The 6,009-nt window shown below is 32.6% G+C and overlaps 1 long non-coding RNA gene across 1 annotated transcript; it reads left to right on the top strand.

Annotated features, from left to right (window-relative positions):
- Positions 1-108: 108 nt before the first annotated feature.
- On the top strand, positions 109-5,419 carry LOC128896172 (uncharacterized). Its single transcript, XR_008461935.1, has 2 exons — positions 109-3,677; positions 3,755-5,419. It is a non-coding gene; the product is annotated as an uncharacterized LOC128896172 (long non-coding RNA).
- The last annotated feature ends 590 nt before the right edge of the window (positions 5,420-6,009 follow it).

The raw sequence follows: 6,009 nt of genomic DNA, 5'->3' as shown, positions 1-6,009 counted from the left end.
CATCCGACATTTTTGCAAAGGAAATTGTTGTTCAGAATCGTCTCAGCTACTCCCCATTTCCGGCTCCTCCCCGACTTTTGGGACACCCTGTATATTTATTGAATTATATATGTACCATTTTGTTCCACAATTTTTCCACTTTTTAAGGAATGTCCACATGTTATTTGTTTTCAACCATTCCAATATATTCAGACCTGCACCGCCTACTAAAATTCGCCATGAACTTTCCAGACAACCCAATACAATGTTAAAAACCATTAAATTTTGCATTTAAAATTTGTTCAGTATCACTTATGGTATCAGTGAAATCAGCAAAAATATAAATAACCAGAATTATTTCGAAGGGGAGGTTCCAGCCTTGAAACCATTTTTGAGTAAAAATGAAAAAGGGCACGTATTTAGGTTCCCAACTAAGTACAAACTCATTAATTATGAACGTAATTAGGAACTTTATTTCTGCAAAAATATGAATTTTTCGGAGTGTATTAATTGCCAAACTTCCATTATGAGTGATATTATATTGTACGCCGTCATTATATTGTACACGGTTGCTGAAGTTATCGACCCTTGTCGTGCACTCTCAGGGAAATAATAAGTAGGGTGTCTCATGGCAACACAGTCGTAAGGGCCGCACCCTTCGCATTGCATGTGCAATTTCTTCTTAAAAAAGGTGCTTTACAGTTAAAACGCTGCGAACGTTTGCCTATTTTAATCTGAAACATATGGAGAGAAAAATAAGCGAAACGTTCTAAGTAAATGGTTTATGGAAACCACAGTGTTTAAATATTATCTTTTGTCTTTGCAAAACAAGTTTTCATCGAAACGATCGATTGTTCCATTTTAATTCAACTTTTTGCTGGACTTTTCGCGAAGAAACTGAGAAAATTAATTCTGAAGATGTCTAAAAATTAATTCTAAATTCCAGCTTTGAGAAAAGTAAAGTTGTATAGGATTCATAAATTCTGAAGAGATCACAAAAATTTAATGTGACAGGATTTTTCATCAAAGAACTAAGAAAATCAATTCTAAATTCCGACGTTAAAGAAAATTAATCTGAATAGAATTCATGAATTGTTAAGAGGTTGCACGAATAACTTCTACTACGATTGTGAAATTACGTATGTTTCAATTGCGTTGAAACATAGTTTCAGGCTTACAGAAATTTTCACCAATATTACTATACAAGTCAACGTATAACCTAGTCTGAAAGAGAGAAGAATCTAAGTTGCTCCCAATAGAGATATCAAAGACTGCCTACGTGTATTGTTTCTGCCCTATAGACTTATAATTTCATAGCAAGAATTGTCTAAAAGTATGCTACCCTCGAGCAAAGATCATAAATATGCATAGCCACTTCCTTCGAATGCCACGTAATATTAGGTATGCCCGGTCTTAAAAGGAAAGAGCAAAACGCAGTCGGTAATGGCGTGAGCCATTTGCATAAATCATGCGGTGCTTTTATTTATTTCATAAGCGAACCATCGGGTCTTATTTGCTACGTTGGCACTGTTATAGTACGATTTATAGTACGAACAAATCAGTGAACAAAGGAGCTGCCTTTTGAACGAAAGATAACCAGGTTTAAAATGGCTAGAGATAATTCATTTTCAATTTCCTTTTCATTTTTTCTTATCTACGTACATATCAGATGTAGAAAATAATTCTGATCCTTTCTGAAATTAACTTAGCAATCGTTTATAAAGAAAAACCATAGAAATTCTAATATTTCCTCGGCTACTCAAATTGTAACTAACTGTTTCTATTTAAACTACTATCATAAATGATTGATGATTAGTTCTACCGTACTTTCATTTAAGGAAACCCCTCATTTATAAATTATTTTGTGACAAAAAAATAATTATTAGTAGTATCGACGGAATTATACGCGAGATAGTCTCATTTAACAATTTCGTGTAACTATTATGAATTAAATGTTACTGAATATTTGCATGTTCATAAAAAAGTAATGGTAATAAAAAATTTCCAGAAATTTCGTTATTCATTTTATCATATTAATTTAAAATAAATTACATATTTTTAATTCATGTTTACGGTTTAAAAATGCTTCGTTATTAATACTCATACCGCAAGAATAATAGAAGTTTAAGTCAAGTCAAGTTAGCCAAGTAAATTTGTAACCCAATGGAATGTTGATAATTAATCGATAGAAAGAGCAAACATTAGAGGTGAACGATAGAGACTTTCAGCTGTCAGCTGTCAAATCTACCACCGGCACACATTACTCGCAATATCCGTGTCAAGATCAAATGTTTAAACGATCGCGTGCACGTTCAAAGGTTACGACGTTCGATTGCAACAATTTGCTGTAGACAGCAGGTTGTAATTACGAAGGAAAATGTTACGCGTAACCTTCCTTGTTCTAGCCGAGGGATTCATTAAGAGTAATCCGTATTATACTACGTAATCCACGCTCGAGTCTCCACGCAGTAGAATGATTTCTTATTTAAACTTGAAAGTTAAACCATAAAATAGAAATTGTGTAACAAAGCGTATAATAAAATAAAATCTTTGCAGACGTACCTACAAAAATTTAATCTAAATAGGAATTTATTTTACTCCGCAAATATTATAATATAAGCTTTACTTTCGATATTTTGTTTTTTCATTCTTCCATACTGTGTGCAATAGTTTTACTCGGATTCGAATTTCCTATGAAAGCATAAAAATCTACTGATTTGTTTTAAATTAAATTTTCCTTTTAAGTGAAACAAAAATATTGCAACTTATTAAGTGCTTAAGTGAACATTCTAGCTATCGACAGAGAGAAGAAAAATAATAAACGTTTCCAAACATTTGGTCTTCATAAAGAATCTGTGAGGAATACATATACTAGTAATTTATTAATGATAAATATATATACAATTTTGACTATCAAAAATATCTAGTAGCAAATATGCAACGTTGAAAGTCCAAAAAAATATACTTTCTTTCAAATAATATCGTTAATTACACTCGCAGAGTAAAGAAGAAATTTAATTTCGCTCTGATCATGAATAATATGTTTAAATTGAACAATACGTTGTCAAAATATCAACAAATGCAGAACTAACGAACGTGGCTAAAAGATAAAATTTTCTTTAATCGGAGCACACGTATTTTCAAAAGCTTTATCACTCTCCCGTAAATTCCGAAGATAAAATGTCGTTCACATAAGTTCATAATTTGTGCATATGCCAATCTTATTTGATAAAAATTGTATTGGTAACAGCATACACAGTTCAGCTCTGCCTTTGTACCACAAATATAAACTTATCATCAATTTAAACTGTATATAGTATATTTTTTTCATTCAGCATTTCATTTCATATTGCACACAATCACCGTCACAATAAATACCCATCAACTTTCTTCATTAAAAGAAGAACATTCGCGAAGCTTCGCGAACGGTGTCGTGTTTCCACGTATGTACATATGCGCAGACTCGAGGCTGCTTCGATCAAAGCGTTCATCCCATCCAACGTAATGGAACGAATTCAACAGTTTCTGTCGATACAAACATACACGAACATGTTTAGAGCACCGATAGGTTCTTTGTTGAAAACCGGTTCATTATTATCGAACATAGACGAGATTATCGCGTATGACCGTGTTACGCCACGCGGATTGCTCGAAGGTTCAAGAGTCACTACGAAACACGATAAAGTTTCTTATCAAGCGTGAGTCTTATTAGAGGGAGAATTATGTTCATACTTTTATAACGCGCAACACTGAATTTTTATTCAATCTGTTTTAGAAAAGTCAATGTCGGTGGTCGTGAACCAACTCTGGGGATAAAGTTAGTTATTAGACTGCGGATTTTATGCATTGGTGTCCATTAACGTGGAAAAAGATCGAAAAAATTAAACGTAACGCGTGTAAAATATATTCTTTCAATTATGTTTTTGTTTTGCATAAGTGCATATACTTTTTTGTTTTGTTTAGCATATGTTTTCATATTTCCTTGTACCATAAATGCATATAACATGCAGTTTATTGATTACAGAAAAATTCTACTTTGGTAGTTGTCCGCGTATAGTCTGATTTATTAATCTGCAACGAAGAATTGTTTTGCATAAAATAAACTAAACCTCTACTTGACGTTAGCTTAAAACGTCCACCAATCCTGCGACGATGCTTCCTTTGCATCATATTGTTGAAAAATTAAAGTATAAAGAAGTGTTTCAAATTGTAGTGATGACCGCCGTACCACAATATCTGATACAACTTGAAAAATACACACAAAAATACTCAAAGAAGTTGAATCAGCTATCAGTTTCAGGTCGAAAAAATTGGAGTAAGTAGAGAAATTTTTGGAGTAAACAACGCTACATATTAAATCGCAACTTTTCGTTCTAATTACTGCTGTAATTTACTTTAACACTAAATCAGCTCTTAACAATTTTAATAATGCTGTATCGAAAAGGTCAACGTAATCGGTAGACACGACTGCGGCAAAATCGTTAATTGGTAACGAGGAATACAGACTATTATTCCATACGAGTCATTATCTGAACTGGGCAAAATTTAACAATTCCAAAATTGGGGCTTCGAAGAAATAAAACAGGTCCTCTTAAAATATAAACCTTCGCAAGCGTATCTCGAGTCGATACAAGTGCCTTTCGTGCTTGGAAATGTAATATCTGAATATAGTTCAGAATTTTTTGCCGCAAAGAGTGAAATATATTTAAATATATTTAAAATCCTCATATTTAAAGATCTACGTACATTTTTATTTTGAAAAAGTATCGTATAAGGAGGCTCTCGAATGTTTTTATGTATTTCACCGAGTATATTCGCAATTTCAAAAGGAAATGGCAGAGGATACCCGGTTATTGACGCAAGGGGTACTCGATGCAGGACATGTATGTACAATGCGTTGCGTGTGCTCAAGGATTCCGCACAGCTGCAGTGAGAATTCGATTCAGAAGCCTTGTCGATGAGTCAACGCTTAGGACTGTCAAAGTCGTCCACGTGGAAATAGACGCGACCTGAGCGTCGCTGGTCATGTAACCATAAAGTCAAAGAACCTTTCACGGGCATTATTCAAAACTAATTAAAACGAAATCGAAAGAGATGGACGTGTCGGCCAAAGATGGCCAAAATTCTTGTTCTATTGTGATATAGTTACGAATGTTCGAATAACGAATAAAAGGTAAATAATTTGTTATACGTTGCAGGTTAATAGAGCACCCGGGATTATTATCAAGATCTGGTTTATTAATTATGTGAATTAGATTCGTACAGTATGTTCGTTAACGTAATAATTTCGACAAGAAGTTTTAATTTAATATGTAGTGTTTTGCTCCAAAAATTTCTCTACGTACGCCATTTTTCAACCTGAAACTGATAGTCAATTCAACTTCTTTAAGAGTGACAGTATATACACGAAGATCGTTTCTCAAGTTATTTCAGATATTGTGACACGGAGGTAATAACTAAAATTTTGACCAGTCATTTATATATGAATTTTTCAACAATAAAAACTTCAATTTGAATTATAGAATGAAATTAGATTAGCAAACTTTTTCTACCTTTATTCTAGAAACGTAGTTTCAAATTTATTCCATAAGATTTATACTGCTACGCTTGTTCGATTCAATTTATTGTACTGAATTTAGTTTATTACATTTATTGTAGGAAATTTTATTGTATTAGGTATTTACTAATTAGTGTTTGCACGACAACAGAGAAATTTTTGTTACTTTCGTAAAAAGGGCCATTGTAATGTTTACAAAATTTACTTACAAGGAAAGTAATCCTCGAAAAATATTTCTCTCGAAAAAAATATATTCGACAGCAATTCTATGTCTCATCGAGGTGTACAACTTTTGTATAAAATATTTGTTTAAAGGGTCATTTTTTTCAAACCATATTTCTTCTTTTCTTAAGAAATTTTTTTCTCATAAATGACAGACTATACTCCTACGTGTTATTAAACGAAATATGCTTCATTTTGATCGAGGAACTGAAAAATAATTATTATAGACAATTTTAGTTTTTGGCAAAAAT

Source organism: Hylaeus anthracinus, unplaced genomic scaffold (genome assembly GCF_026225885.1).
Source record: "Hylaeus anthracinus isolate JK02 unplaced genomic scaffold, UHH_iyHylAnth1.0_haploid 7463, whole genome shotgun sequence".
NCBI classification, from domain to species: domain Eukaryota; kingdom Metazoa; phylum Arthropoda; class Insecta; order Hymenoptera; family Colletidae; genus Hylaeus; species Hylaeus anthracinus.
This window is presented reverse-complemented; position numbering and strand designations above follow the sequence as displayed.